At 42.8% G+C, this 22,245-nt stretch overlaps 1 long non-coding RNA gene across 1 annotated transcript; it reads right to left on the reverse strand.

Moving 5' to 3' along the window:
* Positions 1–24: 24 nt before the first annotated feature.
* Positions 25–22,206, reverse strand: LOC132343603 (uncharacterized). Its single transcript, XR_009492520.1, has 3 exons — positions 22,127–22,206; positions 6,944–7,536; positions 25–116 (listed from the first exon to the last, which is right to left on the reverse strand). It is a non-coding gene; the product is annotated as an uncharacterized lncRNA (long non-coding RNA).
* Between the last annotated feature and the right edge of the window lie 39 nt (positions 22,207–22,245).

Here is a 22,245-nt window from a genome sequence, read left to right on the forward strand (position 1 = left end):
GCCTGTAAGTATGGGGGACGAGCTTTCTGTAGGGCAGGCACAGGATCGACAGGAGGACGGGAGGCAGCCTCAGAGGATGTTGGTAAACACTTGCGAGCACCTCCTCTGTGCAGATACTGTGGACACAAACAAGTCACGTGATTCGTGATTCTTCATTGCTCATGTGTATAGGGCACCTTGCCGTGTGCAAAGCACTGTGAAAAGCACTTGAGGTTTATTTCATTTATGCAAAAAGGAGTATATAGTCTAATGGAGGTTAGAAAATGGACGGGAAGTTCAGCACTAGATGAAAGCCTGGAGACATCTAGTTCAACACCCTCATTGTTCACAGAGGAAAACCCACCCAGGCCAAGGCCAAGGAGGGGTCATCAAGAGCAAGAACTAGAGGACAGGCCTTCCACAGCCTGGCCCTTCACTTAGGTTTTGGTTTGGGGTTATTTTGTTTGGGTTGGGTTTTTTTGAGGTTTTGGTGGTGGTAGTTAGTTTTTCTCTTGGTAACCTTACTGTGAAATGTCTTAAGAAAGGCAGCTGACTGCATTTTTCTTCTACAAAGAATGGACTGGAATGGTAATTTCTCCACCAAGAACATCTCCCTAGGATTCGTTGGAGAGTGTTTCTTGGTTTCAGTCATTAGGAGCTACATTAGGATCAAATTCAGCTACACGTAACAGAAACCAAAAACAACAGCTGGGTTCACACAGCATGGGGATTTACTTCTCGCTACCACAAGTGTCCAAAAGTAGGCAACTCAGGGCTGGTAAGATGAGTCTGTTTCACAAAGTCTTTAGGAACCTGGACTCCTCCAGGTCTTCTTGGCCAAGGTGGTAGCTAGCACTCCAGCTACTATATCCATTTTCCAAGCAACAAGATGGATTAAAGAAAGGAGACAAGAAAAAGTGCAGGGAAATGTGTGAGCAGTATTTTATATAAGGTTCCTGAAGGCCACTCCATAATATCTCCTCTTGCAACTCACAGGCTAGGACTTAGTCCTGAGGTTGGGGGATTAGTCTATTCCAGGAGACTGTATGCCTGGCTCAGAATCAGGATTCGAAACCACGGAGGAAGGGAAGAACAGATGGCATTATTTACAATAAGAACTTGTGAAAATGGAGACCAGACTTTCTGATAAGCATATGGGTATAGGGGATGGATCTGACTGAAACTCAAGTGATTGTTCATGCTCAGACTTAGAATTTAACTTTTTTCATAAAATGTGGACGGTATTTCTATATGATATTATTTGGACTGAGGTCATTCATTGTTCCTGAGGCTGGTAGAGAAAATAACTGACCTAGACTTGGCTTCATTCAAGAATTCTGTTTTTCATTGATGTAGAAAGTTAAGCGTTTTCTGAAATATGTTTAATCATGGTTAGGAAATTGGTGAAAACTTTTCACTCGAATCTTGGCATTCTCTGACCTGCAGTCTATCTGTTCTTTCTGCGATCAGAACCTCTACCGTTCCACTTAACTAGGCCCTATTTCTGTTTTTATTCATCCATGAGGGGAGGAGAGTGGCACAGATTCCTCAGCTAGTCACCTTGTTGCTCCTAGAGGCGTGAATCTCATGTTGAGGGTTTGGCTTGTCTTGGATTGGACTTCGCACGTCAGATACTGCTTTGTAAAGCTTCAAGGATTGGAGTCAGAACCTAAGGCCCAGTAACTGAGCCCTTCATACCTCTCCTCAGGACTTCCAGTTCTCCCTTCCTGGTTGGAGACCATTTGAAAGCTGCTGCAGACGCCAAGAAGTCAATTTATTAGACTCACGATGAAAAAGGTGAGATTCACACAGGATCAGAGAACATCCAGCATGTTGTAAGTGACCACACTCTTCCGAGCCTGTGCCAACTTGCCAGGATAGCTGCAGCTAGAGCCTATCAGAGCATCTCCTTATTTTGGCAAAGGCTGAATTAGAATTCTTAGAAGCAAGGAGAATCCATGTTGATTTTGATTCAGCAGGTGATCTGTGAGCTGTGGCTTCTGAGTGATGAATGTGAAAGTCCCCTCTTGAACTGATAGCTGGAGGTGGGGAATCTGGAAGCCAGACCCTGAGACCCCGCTACTTGCTCTGAGGATACCAAGCCTGTCTCTGTAATGACCCTAACATACCTGTCCTACCCCACCTAGCTGTCCGAGACAGGAGAACCCAGACCTTCTCTTCAAGCCACTGGTCTCCATCCTTCTCCATCCCTTTAGCCTGTATTTAATGTGGGATTCTTAAAGACAGGATGTAGTTGGGCCTTGATCTCCAGTGTACTCTGACAGTCTCTTGATTTGATGCATTTGGGCCATTTACAAACGATATCGATGGGGTTGGCTTTAAGATCTATCATTTTATTGTTTTCTGTTTGTTCTCTTTGTCTTTTGTTTCTGTCTCTCCCCTTTCCTGCCACTTTTGGGTTATTTGAATATTTTTTAGTATTTCACTGTAATATGTCTATTCACTTTTGGTTATATCTCTGTTTGTTAAGACATTGCTCTCAGGATTATAATACACTAACTCCCTACAGTTAATATTTTATCACTTCGAGTAAAATGTAGATGCCTCTCAACCATATATTCTTCCCCTTTTATGTTAGAGTTGTTATGTAAATTATGTCAGGATACATTGAAAACCTTACCAGACACTGTTACAATTTTTGCTTTTAATAGTTACACATATTTTAAAGAACTTAAGAGGAGATATTTACATTTATGTTCTTCCTTGATTGCTTCTGTTCCAAGTTTCCCTCTGCTATTATTTCCCTTCAGCCTGAAAAACTCCCTTGAGCACTTCTCTTAGAGGAAGTGTGTAGTCCTCTTAGTTTTCCTTCATCTGAAAATTGACTTTATTTTGCTTTCATTCCTGAATTTGTTCTCTCTAGATATAGTTATTTTCTTTCAGCACTTTAATGATGTCCCACTGTCTTCTCACTTCTCACATCACAGTTTCTGATGAGAGATCCATAGCAATTGAAATCATTGTTCTATATCTAAATAATTTTTTATCAGATTGGTTTTTTTTTTTTTAATTGTAGTAAAAGGTGCATACACATATTATAAAATTTGCCATCTTAATCGTTTCTGGGGAATGAGCTGGCAGTCTAGCAGTTAAAACTGCCAGGACCTGGGTTCAATCCCTGCTCAGGGAATTAAGATCCTACAAACCACGCGCATGGCTATATATATATAGTAGTGGTGTTGTTTAGTCACTAAGTCCTGTCTAACTCTTTGCAACCCCGTGGACTGTAACCCACTAGGCTCCTCTGTCCATGGGATTTCCCAGGCAAGAATACTGGAGTGGGTTGCCATTTCCTTCTCCAGGGGTGTGTGTGTATGTATGTGTGTGTATTGTAGTGTTAAGTATATTCACACTGTTGTACAATCATCACCACCATCCATCTCCAGAACACTTTTCATCTTGACCTGAAACTTATTAATAGCTCCATATTTCCCCCTCTGCCCAGCCCCTAGAAACCACCATTCTACTTTCTGTCTCTATGAATTTGACCACTTTAGGTGCATCATATAAGTAGAATCATATGGTACTTGTCTCTTTGTGACTGGCTTATTTGACTTAACATAAGGTCCTCAAGGTTCATTCATGTTGTAGCATATGTTGCTGCTGCTGCTGCTGCTACTAAGTTGCTTCAGTCGTGTCCGACTCTGTGTGACCCCATAGACGGCAGCCCACCAGGCTCCCCCGTCTCTGGGATTCTCCAGGCAAGAACACTGGAGTGGGTTGCCGTTTCCTTCTCCAGTGCATGGAAGTGAAAAGTGAAAGTGAAGTCGCTCAGTCATGTCCGAATCTTAGTGACCCCATGGACTGCAGTCCACCAGGCTCCTCCCTCCATGGGATTTTCCAGGCAAGAGTACTGGAGTGAGGTGCCATTGCCTTCTCTGAGCATATGTTAGACTTCCCTTTTCAAGGCTGAGTAGTCCATTACATGCATATATTTTGTTTTTCCATTCATCACCAGTTGGCTTCCTTTTTTGTGTGTGTGGCTATTGTGAATATTCTGCTATGAATATGAGTATATAAATATCTCTTTGATACCCTGCTTTCAATTATTTGGGGTATATACCCAGAAGTAGAATTGACAGATCATATAGTAATTCTGTTTTTAATTATCTGAGGAACCACCATATTGTTTTGTTTCTGAGAGTGCTTTTAAGATATTTTTTCTTTCCTTTGGGTTTAATTATGTGTCTGACTGGGTCATTTTGTTTCTTTGGTTTTTGGAGGGTTTATTTGTTTGGCTGGCATTTATCCTGTTTGGGATTCACTGAATTTCTTGAATCTGTACCTCTTTTAGTTCTAATGAGGTGACTAATTTCTAATTTTTTCTAATTTTTGCCACACCATGTAGCATTTAGTTCCCTGATCAGGGATTGAACCTGTGCCCCCTGTAGTGGAAGCACAGAGTCTTAACCACTGGACCTCCAAGGAAGTCCCAAGAATCTGTAATCTTATCTTTCACCAAAATTGAGAATCTTTCAGCTACATCTTAATTTTTTTTTTTTCCTGCACCAATCTCTTACTCATCCCCTGGGATTCTAAAGAATGTTGGACCCACAGTCCCTAATACTCTTATTCATTCAGTTCATTTCAGTTCAGTTGATCAATTGTGTCTGACTCTTTGCGACCCCATGAATCGCAGCACGCCAGCCTCCCTCTTTTAATCTTTTTTTCCACCTTTCTGTTCTTCAGACTGGATAGTTTCTCTTCTTCAAGTTCATTGACTCCTCTTATGTCACCTCCATTCTGCTATTAAACCCATACAGTGAATATTAATTTCAGATATTGTGGTTTTGGGTTCTAAAACCCAAATTCATGAACCCAATCATTTCAGAATTCATTTCATTTCATAATTCATTTCTTAATTTTTTTTTATGTTGAGCAATTTTGGATTGTATCCTGGACATTTTGAGTACCGTGTATGAGACTCTGTTATTGTCATTAGTCACTAAGTCGTGTCTAATTCCTTGCCTGCCAGATTCTGTCCATGGGGTTTCCCAGGCAAGAATACTGAAGTGGTTGCCATTTCCTTCTCCAGGGGATCTTCCCAACCCAGAGACTGAACCCACGTCTCCTGCATTGCAGGCGGATTCTTTACCGCTGAGCTACTGAATGAGACTCTGGGTCTTATTAAAAATCCAGCTCTCTTCCTGTTTTGTTCTTTATTATTTTTGGCTGCACTGTGAGGCTTTTGAAATCTTAGTTCTCAGACCAGGGATTAAACCTGGTGAAAAATGCAGAGTCCTAATCACTGGACCACAAGGGAGTTCCATCCTCCTGTTTTTATAAGTAAAGTTTTGTTGGAACACAACCCTGCCTGTTTATTTACATTACCTATTGCTGCTTTGGCATAGCAACAGCAGAGTTGAGTAGTTGTGATAGACTGTATGATTCACAAAGCCTAAACTATGTAATATCTGTCCCTTTATGGAAACAGTGTGCTGACCCCTGCTCTAGAAAACGTTGATTTTGTTTTGTTTTAGCAGGCAATCAATCCAGTTAAGTTCAAACTGCAAGTTCTGTCTCTGTTTCTGTGGGCTGTCGTTCCAGTGTCATTTCAGTTTTTCAGACGCTTTGCTCGGCTGTTTAGGATTTCTTCTGATGATGCAAAAGTTGTGCCAGTTCACACACAGAATTAGGGGAGCCCCCTTCTCTAGCTGGCCCCTCTCTGGGACTCTCCCTGTCCTCTTCGGCTCACCAAGGCTTCGTTTCCCAGTCCGTTAACCAGAATGACAGTGTTTCTCTGTAAATGTCAGCTGCCCACACTGCTGCCACCACTGCTCCAGAATTGAGGGCCACCCTTGGGGCCGGTCCAGGAGAGAGAGAGAGAAGTTTTAATGAGAATTCTGACTTGGAACGACCCTTTTCCCAAGTCTGGTCAGAGAGACAGGGTTTGTGAAAGAAATAAGTATTTGGTCTCTGCCTCCGGTTCCTGCCACAGAGCTCCTAAAGTCATTTAATTTTTTGAGAGATAGGGGTGTGTATAGTCAAGGCTATGGTTTTTCCACTAGTCGTTTATGGATGTGAAAGTTGAACCGTAAAGAAGACTGAACCCAAAGAATTGATCCTTTCGAACTGTGTTGCTGGAGAAGACTCTTGGGAGTCCCTTAGACAGCAAGAAGATCAAACCAGTCAATCCTAAAGGGAATCAACCCTGAATATTCATTGGAAGGACTGATGCTGAAGCTGAATCTCCAATACTTTGGCTACCTGATGAGCTGATTCGTTGGAAAATACCCTGATGCTGGGAAAGATTGAAGGCGAAAGGAGAAGGGGATGACAGAGGATGAGATGGTTATTGGATAGCATCACTGACTCAATGGACGTGAATTTGAGCTAACTCTGTGAGATAGTAGAGGACTGAGGAGTCTGGAAGGCTATAGTCCATTGGGTCTCAATGAGTCAGGCATGACTTAGCAACCCAAAAACAACAAGGGGTGTTAGGATTATCTTTTTTCCTGACATTTGATCTTGACCTCCTAGTTTCTGATGCAGATCTCCTAAATCCCTTGGGATTTCCTGAGTGGTAAGAGCATCTTTTGTTCTAATGAGGTGACTCTTGGTGGGCTTCTGAATAGATTCAGGATGGGGGCCTGGTCACAAGAAAGGTTATATCATGATTAGAAGCTTGGAAACTTTCAGCCTCACCACCCATCCTCTGGGGAAGAGAGGAAGACTGGGGATTGAATTAATGATCAATTATGATGGCTCAGAGGTTAAAGCGTCTGCCTGCAATGTGGGGGACCTGGGTTCGAGCCCTGGTCGGGAAGATCCCCTGGAGAAGGAAATGGCAACCGACTCCAGTATTCTTGCCTGGAAAATCCCATGGACAGAGGAGCCTGGTAGGCTGCAGTCCATGGGGTCGCAAAGAGCCAGGCACTACTGAGCGACTTCACTTTCACTTTCACTATGCCTATGTGATAAAGCCTTCATAAAAAATCCTTACCAAAGAGGATCAGAGAAATTCCAGTTGAACACATCCATGTGCTGGTAGAGTGGTGCTCCCCAACTTCACAGGGACAGAAATTGCTCCATTCAGCTCCCTTCTTTCCAGACTTCCATTTATGTACCTCTTCATCTGGCTGTTACTTTATAATAAACCAGTAAAGGTAAGTAAGTGTTTCCTTGAGTTCTGTTTTCTTGAATTTCTGATATAGCAAATTATCAAACCTGAGGAAGAGGTGGGTTATGGGAACCCCTGATTGGTAGCTAGTTATTCAGAAGTAAAGATGGTATCCTGAGACGTGTGACTGGCATCTGAAACGGACAACCTTGTGGGAATAAGCCCTGAATCTTTGAGGTCTGCATTAACTCCAGGTAGTTAGTGTCCGAACCGAACTGCAGGACACCCAGTTGGTGTCTGGACAGTTAAGAGAAATGGTTGGTGTGGAAAAAAACCCCACACACGTCTGGTGTCAGAAGTAAAGCTGTGAGAAGAGTAGAAGAAACAAGAGTTGTTTTCTTGTATGTTTCTCTTGAAGTTTTTGCTGACTCTGCTACTGTGAACTCCCCTACAGAGGGCCTACTCTCTGGTCAAAGCTGTGAAAGAAAAAAGGAAAAAAATTTTGAGACACCCAATACAGATAGCTTCTCCAAGCTCCCCAATTTGCTTGCTTGTTTACTTTGCACAGTTATCAGGTAGTTGTACTTTGTCCAGAATATTTAGTTGTAACTGTTGGCAGAGAGACTACAGTGGGCTTATTCCATCTTGTCCAGAACCAAAAACCCTTCCAACCTGTAGTGAAAAAAAAAAAACCGACAACACATTTTACATTAAGACCCATATAGATACATACACAAATATGAGCAACATCTCACAAACAGCACCTGCCCTCACTATTTGTGATGGCCTCTGACCTGTTCTATTGTATTCCATTTTTCAAAAATAGTGGTCAAGAGTCTTTGTTGTTCAGTCACCTAGTCCGGTCTGACTCCTTGAAACCCCATGGACTGCAGCACACCAGGCCTCCCTGTCTCTCACCATCTCCCGAAGTTTGCCCAAGTTCATGTCCGTCATGTGATGCCATCCAGCCATCTCATCCTCTGATGCCCTTTTCTCCTTCTGCCCTCAATCTTTCCCAGCCTCAAGGACTTTTCCAGTGAGTCAGCTGTTCGCATCAGATGACCAAAATACTGGAGCTTCAGCATCAGTCCTTCCAATGAGTATCCAGAGTTGATTTCCCTCAAGATTGACTGGTTTGATCTTGCTGTCCAAGGGACAGGAGTCTTCTCCAGCACCACAGTTCAAAGGCATGAATTCTTTGGCGCTCTGCCTTCTTTGCGGTCCAGCTCTCACAACCACACATGACCACTGGGAAGACCATAGCCTTGACTATATGGATCTTTGTCGGCAGAGTAATGTCTTTACTTTTCAACACACTGTCTAGGTTTGTCATAGCTTTCCTGCCAAGAAGCAATCATCTTCTGATTTCATGGCTGCAGTCACCATCCACAGTGATTTTAGAGTCCAAAAAGAGGAAATCTGTCACTATGTCCATCTTTTCCCCCTATACTTGCCATGAAGTAATGGGGCTGGATGCCATGATCTTTAGTTTTTTTTAATACTTAGTTTTAAAAGATTCATTACTGAGTGTTAACCTGTTTGAAAAACACAACTCCATATATTATGGAAATAGAGAAGGCTGCTACTAGCTGTAATAAATGTAACCACATTTCAATAAGTCCTGAATAATAAATACTAGAGCTGATAGTGCAATAAATTTATGAGTCCAAAAACATGTGATGAAAATTGCATTATTACCTTGGTTTGTAGAACTCAAGCTTCTGCAAATGATGAACAGCCCCACTCTCACCCCTTTCCTCAACCCTGGACAAAGGCACACTAAGTTACGAGTCTTCGTGATTTTTGTAGTCCCAGAGTAGCCAACTTACAGTGATTTGATTCAACGGCAAGTCACCCCAGGCCTGATTTTATATTAGATGCTTGATACCATGTATTACTTCTAAAAATAAACACTCTGAAGCCAACTCTGCAATGAGAGGAAAACAAGGCAGTAATTATTGATACCTGATTCTCACTGCCTTCTTTCCTTCTCTCTTTCCTACCTCCTCACTCCCCTTAAATAGAATCAGATGGGTAATAAATATTTGAACCAGTTTGTAGATGCTTAAAGAAACAGCCAGGGCCCAAACAAAAAAGGAAGAAGTTTGTTTCCTACAATACTAATTTCAAGTACCTCCAAATCATCCACCCTAATTACTGATTACAGATAACTGCAGAATATAATAAATTCAATGACTCCTGAGTACTTCCAAAATATAATAAACTTGATTAAAGGTTTCAGACATGTAACTCTATACTTGAAACCCCATGTTTACATAAAATAGCACTTAATAAACAAGCCATCCTAAGCAGATGGTGCCTTTCCCCCTCCTCGCCTACTTCGGGTTTTCTAAAAAGTTCCCTTTCAAAAATAAAAGACATCTTCCCTTGATTTTTTCAGCATTGAGTCTTCCATTTTGGAGATGGGCAGAGAAGAGATGATGGGAGGATAAATGAATAAGAAAAAAGTAGAATTAAAGAGAATGTAGAGCTGTCAGCCCCACCTCTCCACCCCTGCCCCCCAACCCCCAGAGACAAAGGCTGGATCATCCCATCTGGGGCCTTAACTCTCCAACAGTCACACCCTGAATTCCTCCAAGTCTAGGAGAACCAGTTGTGCATTCACTGTTCACCCCATCCCCAAGGTGACTAAATGTAGCAGTCTATTGAAAAATTGACCTGTTTCTGGAAACTGGCTGATTAACCAGGGACTACATTTTCCAGCCTTCCTTGGATGTAGATGGTGTCATGTGACTAGTTCTCTCCAGTAAAATATGTGTCCCTTTTGAAATAAGACAATTAAGCAGGTGTGCCTTCTCCATTTTTCCTCCCCTGTTTTGCTTTCTGGATGCAAACGAACCCAAGCCCTGGGGAATAGAGAAGCCTCAGAATAGAAGTAGTTGGAGTTCCTGGGTGATTTAATGGAAGGCTGTCCACCAATCAGAAACACTGCACTGAATAATTATTTGAGTAAAAAATAACCTTTACTGTGTAGAGCCACTGAAGTTTGGAGTTTGTACATTACAGCAGCAAGCATTACCCTAACTAGTATATGAAGCAGTGCGTGTGTGGTAAGTCTCTTCAGTCATGTCTGACTCTCTGTGACCCGATGGACCATAGCCTGCCAGGCTGCTCTGTTCATGGATTTCTCCAGGCAAGAATACTGGAGTCGGTTGCCGTGCCCTCCTCCAGGGGATCTTCTGGACCCAGGGATTGAACTTGTATCTATTATATCTCCTGCATTGGCAGGCAGATTCTTTACCACTAGTGCCACCTGGGAAGCCTGTATAAAGCAGACAATTCTCCGAAGGTAGCCCTCACACACCCTTCCTGTTCCAATTTTTTAAAACTGTATAACAAACTATGCCAAAATTAAATGGCTTAACACAACCATTGGATTATGCTCACAAACTCTGTAGGTCAGGAACTCAAATGGGGCATGGCGGGGATGGTTTAAATCTACTCCATGATGTCTAAAACAAGACTGGGAGCAGGCTGTGGCTCAGATCATGAACTCCTTATTGCCAAATTCAGACTGAAATTGAAGAAAGTAGGGAAAACCACTAGACCATTCAGGTATGACCTAAATCAAATCCCTGATGATTATACAGTGGAAATGAGAAATAGATTCAAGGAATTAGATCTGATAGAGTGCCTGAAGAACTATGGACAGAGGTTTGTGACATTGTACAGGAGGCCGTGATCAAGACTATCCCCAAGAAAAAGAAAGGCAAAATGGTTGCCCCAGGAGGTCTTACAAATAGCTGAGAAAAGAAGAGGAACTAAAGGCAAAGGAGAAAAGGAAAGATATACCCATCTGAATGCAGAGTTCCAAAGAAGAGCAAGGAGAAATAAGAAAGCCTTCCTCAGTGATCAATGCAAACAAAAAGAAGAAAACAATAGAATGGGGAAGATGAGATCTTTTCAAGAGAATTAGAGATAGCAAGGGAACATTTCATGCAAATATGGGCACAATAAAGGACAGAAGTGGTATGGACCTAACAGAAGCAGAAGATATTAAGAGGTGGCAATAATACACAGAAGAGCTATACAGAAAAGGTCTTAATGACCCAGATAACCACAACGGTGGAGCCAGACATCCTGGAATGCAAAGTCAAGTGGGCCTCAGGAAGCGTCACAATGAACAAAGCTAGTGGAAGTGATGGAATTCCATCTGAGCTATTTCACATCCTAAAAGATGATGCTATTAAAGTGCTGCACTCAATATGGCAACAAATTTGGAAAACTCAGCAGTGGCCACAGGACTGGAAAAGGTCAGTTTTCATTCCAATCCCAAAGAAAGGCAATACCAAAGAACTACCACACAATTGCACTCATGTCAGTTCAGTTCAGTCACTCAGTCATGTCCGACTGTTTGCGACCCCATGGACGGCAGCATGCCAGGCCTCCCTGTCCATCACCAACTCTCAGAGTTTACTCAAACTCATGTCCATTGAGTCAGTGATGCCATCCAACCATCTCATCCTTTGTTGTCCCCTTCTCCTCCTGCCCTCAATCTTTCCCAGCATCAGGGTCTTTTCCAGTGAGTCAGTTCTTTGCATCAGGTAACCAAATTATTGGAGTTTCAGCTTCAGCATAAGTCCTTCCAATGAACATTCAGGATTGATTTCCTTTAGGATGGACTGGTTGGATCTCCTGGCAGTCCTAGGGACCCTCAAGTGTCTTCTCAAGCACCACAGTTCAAAAAGCATCACTTCTCTGGCGCTCAGCTTTCTTTATAGTCCAACTCTCACATCCACACATGACTACTGGAAAACCTATAGCCTTGACTAGACAGACCTTTGTTGGCAAAGTAATGTCTCTGCTTTTTAATAAGCTGTCTAGGTTGGTCATAGCTTTTCTTCCAAGGAGCAAGTGTCTTTAATTTCATGGCTGCAGTCACATCTGCAGTGATTTTGGAGCCCAGGAAAATAAAGTCTGTCACTGTTTCCACCATTTCTCCATCAATTGGCCATGAAGTGATGGGACCAGATGCCATGATCTTCGTTTTCTGAATGTTGAGCTTTAAGCCAACTTTTTCACTCTCCTCTTTCACTTTCATCAAGAGGCTTTTTAGTTCTTCTTCACTTTCTGCTGTAAGGGTGGTGTCATCTGCATATCTGAGGTTACTGATATTTTTCTCAGCAATCTTGATTCCAGCTTATGCTTCATCCAACCCAGCGTTTCTCATGATGTACTCTGCATATAAGTTAAATAAGCAGGGTGACAATATACAGTCTTGATGTACACCTTTTCCTATTTGGAACCAGTCTGTTGTTCCATGTCCAATTCTAACTGTTGCTTCCTGACTTGCATACACATTTCTCAAGAGGCAGGTCAGGTGGTCTGGTATTCCCATCTCTTTCAGAATTTTCCACAGTTTGTTGTGATCCACACAAAGGCTTTGGCATAGTCAATAAAGCAGAAATAGATGTTTTTCTGGAACTTTCTAGCTTTTTTGATGATCCAGTGGATGTTGGCAATTTGATCTCTGGTTCCTCTGCCTTTTCTAAAACCAGCTTGAACATCTGGAAGTTCACAGTTTACGTATTGCTGAAGCCTGGCTTGGAGAATTTTAAGCATTACTTTACTAGCGTGTGAGATGAGTGCAATTGTGCAGTAGTTTGAGCATTCTTTGGCATTGCCTTTCTTAGGGATTGGAATGAAAATTGACCTTTTCCAGTCCTGTGGCCACTGCTGAGTTTTCCAAATTTGCTGGCATATTGAGTGCAGCATTTTCACAACATCATCTTTTAGGATCATCTCATCTCACAGGCTAGCAAAGTAATGCTCAAAAATCACCAAGCTAGGCTTCAACCGTACGTGAACCAAGAACTTCCAGATGTTCAAGCTGGATTTAGAAATGGCAGAGAAACCAGAGATCAAATTGCCAACATCCATTGGATCATAGAAAAAGCAAGAGAGTTCCAGAAAAACATCTATTTCTGCTTCTCTATGCCAAAGCCTTTGACTATGTGGATCACAACAAACTGGAAAATTCTTAAAGAGAAGGGAATACCAGACCCCTTTACCTGCCTCCTGAGAAATCTGTATGCAGGTCAAGAAGCAACAATTAGAACTGGACATGGAACAACAGACTGGTTCAAAATTGGGAAAGGAGTATGTCAAGGCTGTATATTGTCATCCTGCATATTTAACTTAGATGCAGAGTACATCATGCAAAATGCCAGGCTGGATGAAGCACAAGCTGGAATCAAGATTGCTGAGAAAAATATCAGTAACCTCAGATATGCAGATGACACCACCCTTACAGCAGAAAGTGAAGAGGAACTAAAGAGCCTCTTGATGAAAGTCAAAGAGGAGAGTGAAAAAGTTGGCTTAAAGCTCAACATTCAGAAAACGAAGATCATGGCATCTGGTCCCATCACTTCATGGCCAATAGATGGAGAAATGGTGGAAACAGTGACAGACTTTATTTTCCTGGGCTCCAAAATCACTGCAGATGTGACTGCAGCCATGAAATTAAAGACACTTGCTCCTTGGAAGAAAAGCTATGACCAACCTAGACAGCTTATTAAAAAGCAGAGACATTACTTTGCCAACAAAGGTCTGTCTAGTCAAGGCTATAGTTTTTCCAGTAGTCATGTATGGATGTGAGAAAAAAGAAAGTGAAGTCGCTCAGTCGTGTCCGACTCTTTGCGACCCCATGGACTGTAGCCTACCAGGTTCCTCCGTCCATGGGATTTTCCAGGCAAGAGTACTGGAATGGGTTGCTATTTCCTTCTCCAGGGAATCTTCCCGACCCAAGGATCGAACCCGGGTCTCCCTCATTGCAGGCTTACGTTTTACCATCTGAGCCACCAGGGAAGTCACATGGATGTGAGAGTTGGACTATAAAGAAAGCTGAGCACCGAAGAATTGATGCTTTTGAACTGTGCGGTTGGAGAAGACTCTTGAGGGTCCCTTGGACTACAAGGAGATCCAACCAGTCAATCCTAAAGAAGATCCGTCCTGAATGTTCATTGGAAGGACTGATGTTGAAGCTGAAACTCCAATACTTTGGCCAAATACCCTGATGCTGGACAAGATTGAAGGCAGGAGGAGAAGGGGTCAACAGAGGATGAGATGATTGAATGGCATCACTGACTTGATGAAAAGGAGTTTGAGCAAGCTCTGGGAGTTGGTGAGGGACAGGGAAGCCTGTTGTGCTGCAGTCCATGGGGTCGCAAAGAGTCGAACATGACTGAGCGACTGAACTAACTGAACTGACTGACTGACCATGACGTCTGGGGCCTCAGCAGAATGACTCAAAGACTGGTATCCTCTAGGGGGTACCTTTAATCCTGTGGCTGGCATATTAGTTGGGACCTCAGCCTATTGGCCAGAACATGTACATGTGGCCGTATCAGGTGACCTCTCCACTTCCTCACAGTTGACTGGATTCTAAGAGCATCCCAGAAAGCCAGGTGGAAGCTGTATCACCTTTGATGGCATAGCATTACTTCTGCTGGAGTCACATACCCACCAGATTCAAGGGAAGGAAATAGAGATGCCATCTTGCAATGTGAGGAATGTCAATATCACATTGTGAAAGTGCAGGGCATGGGCGATCTTGTTGCAATCATCTTGGAAAACAATCTGCTGCGTTTTTTCTCCATATTTCTCCCCTCCTTTTCCCGTTCTTCTTCCTGCCCTGTGCTTCCTCTTCTTGTCATTTTCCTTTCCCACTCCCCAAACCTCTCCTTTGCCAACTCTAACATTCTTCTGCTCTGTTCAATTAGCATTAATTGGATGTACGTAATGAGACAGGTGTTAGATCCACAGATACAGATAACACCCTACTTCCTTATCTGCATCCTGCTCTCTTGCTCTCTCCATTTCTCCCTCTTGGGATGAGTATAAGGCAAAATTTCTTACCCTTACCACTATTGACATTTTGGACTAGATAATTCTTATTTTGGGGACTATCTTGTGATTTGTAGGGTGTTTTGATTCCTGGGTCGGGAAGATCCTCTGGAGAAGAGATAGGCTACCCACTCCAGTATTCTGGGGCTTCCTCCGGGGCTCAGCTGGTAAAGAATCCACCTGCAATGTGAAAGACCTGGGTTTGATCCCTGGGTTGGGAAGATCCCCTAGAGAAGGGAACAGCTACCCACTCCAGTATTCTGGCCTGGAGAATTCAATGGACTGTAGTCCTTGGGGTCACAAAGAGTCAGACACAACTGAGCCACTTTCACTTTCACTTCACAGGAGAAGTGGAGTTAATAAAGTCCTCAAATCTTAGAAGACAGTAACTCCAAAGTGTTTTCACCATGCACTCTTAGTATCAGAACAAAGTTTGAGCATACAATCTGACATATGAATATTTACTTATTCATGTAAAGTCTACACATATTCCCTACATTCTTTTATGTAAGTAAAAAGTATTCACAAAAGTGGACATTTAAAATATTTATTGATTTTTGGCTGTGCTGGGTCTTTGTTGCTGTACGTGCAAGCTTTCTCTAGTTGTGGCAAGAGGGAGCTACTCTTGGTTGTGGTGCATAAGCTTCTTATTGCGGTGGCTTCTCTTTTTGCGGAGCACAGGCCCTAGGTGCACTGGCTTCAGTAGTTGAGGCTCACTGGCTAGAGTGTGGGCTCAGAAGTTGTGACACAAGGGGTTTACTTGCCCCATAACTATGGGATCTTCCCAGCCCAGGGATACAACCTGTGGCCCCTGCATTGGTAGGCGGATTCTTAACCACTGGACCACCAGGAAGTCCCCCAAGTGGACATTTTTAAAAGAACAGGATAAAATCCTAATTAGATATCCTGATATATTCTTTCCACAAGCAAATGGGCTCATCTTGTGCGCTCCCTGAGATATGGACATCCCACCTTAGAGACCGCTGCTGGACTGTAATGAATGCAGCTTTGGGGCTAGATAGATCCAATCTCACAGCCCTGGCTTCAGTCCCCTGTGCTGCCATTTATTAGTAGAGTTTCACTCATTGATTCAGTAAAAATGCCAGGAATGCAATGGAAAACAAGACATAACCCCTCAAGAAGCTCATGGTAATGAGATCGAGGGCAACCCAGGAGCCCCAGGTTCCTCACAGGTAAATGGATGCAGGATGGTAAATGAGAATCAAGTAAGATAATATACAAAAATCATGTAATAGGTACTCAAAAATGTACCTACTGATTCATTGCAAGGCCATCTGTGATAGTGAAAGAACTGAAAAGAACCCAAGTGTCTATCAGTAAGGGACTGGTTCAATAAACAGTGGTGTATCCGCACAGTGGAGGAGCACACATCTGCAAAGGGGAAGGAGGACTATATGCATATGCTGCTATGGAGTGATGGCTGTGATACATTGTTAAATAAGACAAGTAAGGCACAGGCATGGGAGAAGGTTGACTGCATAAAACAAGGGAGATCTTTTTAGGGTGATGAAACTATTCTCTGTGATGCTATGCATGACACTAGACATTGCCAAAACCTGTAGAACTTTGCATTCAAAAGAGTGAACCTTTGAATATACATAAATTAAAAAAAATCATTTAGGCGGTCGGGGATTTCAGATAGAATGCTGCTGCTGCTGCTAAGTCACTTCAGTCGTGTCTGACTCTGTGCGACCCCATAGACGGCAGCCCACCAGGCTCCTCCATCGATGGGGTTTTCCAGGCAAGAGTACTGGAGTGGGTTGCCATTGCCTTCTCCATCAGATAGAATGCAGATGGTGGCAAAAGAATCTAACTGTATGAAACAGTCTCTCTGAAGGGGGTGGGGGAAAAGGGTGCTGACCTAAGTAACTTTGGAAATGAGTTAAGTCTTTGAGACTAAAGGCAAAAGACCTGCATGTAAGTTGTATAGTGTAACTGATAAAGTTGTTTTCCGTGGGTGTATGGGTTTACAATTTTGAAACCACTGTACATGTATACTGGAACTGATGATTAAGTAAATGGATGGCATATGGTGGGAGCCAGGCTTCTCACTTTTGGAGTAGTGGAAGGTCACAGGTAAGCAAGAATGATCCAGCAGTAATGCATTAGCATTGTAAGACATCATTATGCACATGTTTAACTCACAGATGGAGATATATATGTATGTTTATGTTTATATGCATGTTTATGTGTATACTTATGTTATTACATAGACACACAGCATACATGCTTGCATTCATACATATTCATTGATATTTGGATATAAGTGAAAGTGGCTCAGTCGTGTCTGACTCTTTGCGACCCCTTGGACTATACAGTCCATGGAGTTCCCAGGCCAGAATACTGGAGTGGGTAGCTTTTCCCTTCTCCGGGGGATCTTCCCAACCCACAGATCTTACCCAGGTCTCTCACATTGCAGGCAGATTCTTTACCAGCTGAGCCACAAGGAAAGCCCAAGAATACTGGAGCCCATCCCTTCTCCAGGGGATCTTCCTGACCCAGGAATTGAACCAGGGTCTCCTGCATTGCAGGCAGATTCTTTACCAACTGAGTTATCAGGGAAGCCCATATGGATATAAAAGGGTTAGTATTCACATGTATGGCTTCCCAGGACATATACTCATTGCTCTGCCAGTTGAGAGAACCTAGAAGCCAAGAACATCCCAGTAGCAATGAGCATACCTGGCGCCTAGATCCTGGTTTCTAACACCATTTTCCAGTAAAAGGAACCAGCACTCCTTGGGGAAATGGCTCATACCAGGTTGAGAGCATCTCACACTAGGAAGTCAAGTGCTCAGTAAAACACAATGATGGAAGTATGCCAAAGGACCAATGTAGCCAGTAGAAAGAGCTCTCAACAGCCAAAGTGGGAACAGTTTGAGTAACAAAGTGGTATTGGATTATAGCACAAAGTATAAAATAAGTATTCATGAGTTCATACTGATGTCAAAAATTACTTGATAAATAAGTAGGGGAGAAGAGACAAATTTCTCTTGCAGAAGAATTCCAAGTAATTTATGTGGATACCATGCCCTTAAGGAAGTGGAGCGTAACTCAATGCATGTGTGGGTTTTGCAATGATTTCCTTCCAAAGAACATGGGTATAGAAAAGAAAGGCAAGAGTAACTTCACAGTAGAGAAACGTGACAAACACCACCTCAGCCAGGTGATCAAGATTAACATCAATAGTAATAATTCACGTTGATAGCATGTACCCTTAATGTGCTATGAGAACGGCAACTTATCTCTGTGGTCATCCCCCCCAAAACCTATTACCCCAGTCTAATCATGAGAAAAATATCAGCCAAGTCCCAGGTGAGAAATAGCCTACAAAATACCTAGCCAATATTCCTGGAAACTGTCAAATTCATCAAAAATAGGGAAAGTCCAAGAAACTGTCACAGCCAAGAAGAGCCTAAGAAGACGTGATAACTAAATGTCAGGCTGGCCTTCAGGTGCACTTGCTGTTCCTGGGACAGAACACTAAGATGAGAAGGGGGGACAGACACTCATTCAAAGCTTAGGGAGGCATCTCCATGAGTGCAGGTGCAGCTCCCACCAATTTTCCTGACTCAAAGGCACACAGACAAAATGTTCCAGGCTGGGACTGAAACCTAGTTAGGAAACCAGTTTCTGGAAATAGACCCGAACTGGCAGCCTCCACCACTATGTAATTTGTTACTCTGGGAAGATTATTAAGCCTCTCTGTGCCCCTTTTCTCATCATTCCTAAAGTAGAAATTATAATTGTAGCCACCATCATTATATTGTTTATGAGAAGCAAACAGGATAAAGTGCATAGGGTGCTTGGCCTAGAACTTGACACTTAGCTCTCAATAAATATTATTGTTGTTGTTCAGTCACCCAGCCCTGTCTGACACTTTGTGACCCCATGGACTACAGCACACCAGGCCTCCCTGTCCCTCACCATCTCCTGAAGTTTGCCCAAGTTCATGTCCACTGCATCAGTGATGCCATTTAGCCATCTCATCCTGTGATGCCATCTTCAGTCTTCTTCTCAATCTTTCCCAGCATCAGGGGCTTTCCCAATGAGTTGGCTGTTTGCATCAGATGACCCAAATACTGGAGCTTCAGCTTCAGCATCAGTCAGTCCTTTCAACAAGTATTCGGGCCTGATTTCCCTCAAGATTGACTGGTTTGATCTCCTTGCTGTCCAAGAGACTCTCAAGAGCCTTCTCCAGCACCACAGTTTGAAAGCATCAAATCTTTGGCATTCTGCCTTCTTTACAGTCCAGTTCTCACAACCGTATGTGACCACTGGGAAGACCACAGCCTTGACTATACAGACTTCTGTCAGCAGAGTAATGTCTCTGCTTTTCAACACACTGTCTAGATTTGTCATAGCCTTCCTGCCAAGAAGCAAATGTCTTCTGATTTCATGGCTACAGTCACTATCCACAGTGATTTTAGAACCCAAGAAGAGGAAATCTGTCACTACTTCCACCTTTTCCCCCTCTATTTGCCATGAAGTAATGGGGCCAGACACCATGATTTTCATTTTTTAAATATTTAGTTGTAAGCCAGCTCTTTCACTCTCCTCCACCATCATCAAGAGGCTCCTTAGTTCCTCTTCACTTTCTGCCATTAGAGTGGTATCATCTGCATATCTGAGGTTGTTGATGTTTCTCCCACCTATCTTGATTCCAGCTTCTAACTCATCCAGCCCAGCATTTCTCATGATGTGCTCAGTGTATAGATTAAACAAACAGGCTAACAGCAGACAGCCCTGTTGTACTCCTTTCTCAATCTTGAACCAATCAGTTGTTCCATACAGGGTTCTAACTGTTGCTTCTTGACCCACATACAGGTTTCTCAGGAGACATGTAAGATGGTCGGGTATCCCCATCTCTCTAAGAGCTTTCCACAGTTTATTATGATCCACACAGTCAAAGGCTTTAGCGTAGTTGATGAAACAGAGGTAGATGTTTTTCTGGAATTCCCTAGCTTTCTCTATGATCCAGAGAATGTTGGTAATTTGATCTCTAGTTCCTTCACTGCCTTGTCATGGTGAAAGGGCTTGCCATAACTCAATGAACCTATGAGCCATGCTGTGTAGGACTACCCAAGATGGACAGGTCCCAGAGGAGAGTTCTGACAAAATATGATCCACTGGAGGAGAGAAAGGCAAACCACCCCAGTATACTTGCCATGAGAATCTCATGGACTGTATAAAAGGCCAATAAATGTTAGCCATTTATTATCTCATTTTGTATAATTCATTATTTAGTATATATATTTTCTGCCAACAGAATTTAAGAAAATTGTTAACCACATACCGAAAAATTAAAAGACGAAAGGGGGCATTGAGTTATTAACAGACGTAGTTACTACAGGGAGCAGTTACAAGACTATGCTGGAGAATCAAAGGAAAGAGTCTAAAGTTGTTTGTTTTTTAATTAATAGCTTTGTTGAGGATAATTCATAAAATTCATCCATTGGTGGATAAAGAAGATGTATATATATACAATAGAATATTACTAAGGCATAAAATGGAGAAGGAAATGGCAACCCACTCCAGTGTTCTTGCCTGGAGAATCCCATGGACGGAGAAGCCTGGTAGGCTGCAGTCCATGGGGTCGCACAGAGTCGGACACAACTGAAGCGACTTGGCAACGACAGCAAGGCATAAAAAGAATGAAATAATGCCATTTGCAGCAACATGGTGAAACTAGAGATTATCATATTAAGTGAAGTAAGTCAGAAAGAGAAAGACAAATGCCATATGATATCACTTTTATTGGAATCTAAAAAAAACACACAAATGTTTACAAAACAGAAACAGACTCACAGACTTAGAAAACAAACTTATGGTTACCAAAGGGGAAGGGTAGGGAGAGAGAGAAATTAGAAGTTTGGGATGTGCAACTGCAAACTACTGCTGCTGCTGCTGCTAAGTCACTTCAGTCATGTCTGACTCTGTGTGACCCTGTAGACAGCAGCCCACCAAGGCTCCCCCATCCCTGGGATTCTCCAGGCAAGAACACTGGAGTGGGTTGCCATTTCCTTCTCCAATGCATGAAAGTGAAAATGAAGGTGAAGTCCCTCAGTCCTGTCTGACTCTGTGCGACCCCATGGACTGCAGTCCACCAGGCTCCTGCGTCCATGGGATTTTCCAGGCAAGAGTACTGAAGTGGGGTGCCATTGCATTCTATGCAAACTACTATATATAGAATAAATCACATGGTCCTACTGTATAGCACAAGAATCTATATTCAGTATCCTGTGATAAATCATAATGGGAAAGAATATATATGTATAACTGAGTCACTTTGCTGTGCAGCAGAAATTAACACAATATTGTGAATCTATATATCAATAAAATTTTTTTAAAAATCCATCAGAAATGCATGCTTCAAGGATTTTGCAGTAAATTTATACTCATCACTACAATCCAGTTTCATTTTCACTTATTTACTTATTTTTAATTGAAATATAACTGATGTACGATATTATGTTCCAGTGTATACCACAATCCAGTTTTAGAACAATTCTATCACCTCAGAAAATTCTCTCAAGTCTATTTGCATTCAGCCCCCTGGCTTCCACACTTAGCAGCAGGTAACTGCTTTCTGCCTGGATAGATTTGCCTAATAAAGTCTAAGTTTTTTTTATACTTTTTTTTTTTGCGGGGGGGGGGGGGCGGGGGCGGGGAGAGTGGCGGGGGAAGGGTGAGTCGCCCGGCTACACTTGCAGGATTTTTTTTTTTTCTTGGCAGGATCTTGATTCCCCAACGAGAGACTGAACTGCGCTACCCTGTGTCAGTGAAAGTGAGGAGTCCTAACCACTATGCTGCCAAGGGTTTCCTTTTTTTTTTTTTTTTTTTCAGTCTAAGTTAAAAAAAATAAAGGAGATGGTGCAAAAGAGGTGCTATTTAAAGCAACTTTGATTTAAAACATCACAAGTTAAAAGTTGTTTAATAGTAGGTCATACTTTTAAATAACTTAGAGTTATAAAGCAAAATTTTTAAAAAGGAAGGAAAGTGAGAAGAGACTCCAGTTTGTGGAGGCTAAGACTGGGGTAAGGGTTCTACAAAGGGTGGTCAAGGTGTGACAGGAGCATTAGAGTGCCTGGGGCGGGGGTGGGGGGGCAAATGCCGCACCTTGGGCTAGACCACCGTCACCTGGCCTAGACCACCTCACCTGGCCTACATCACCCTCACCTGGGCCACCGGCCGCCAATCGCCCTCCTCTCGCGCAGGCGCAGTGACTCCCGCTTGCTGGCGGGGGCGGGCTGGGGGCGGAGCCCAAGCGAACCTTCACAACGATCGTGAGCCCGTAG

Source organism: Bos taurus, chromosome 23 (assembly GCF_002263795.3).
Source record: "Bos taurus isolate L1 Dominette 01449 registration number 42190680 breed Hereford chromosome 23, ARS-UCD2.0, whole genome shotgun sequence".
NCBI lineage: Eukaryota > Metazoa > Chordata > Mammalia > Artiodactyla > Bovidae > Bos > Bos taurus.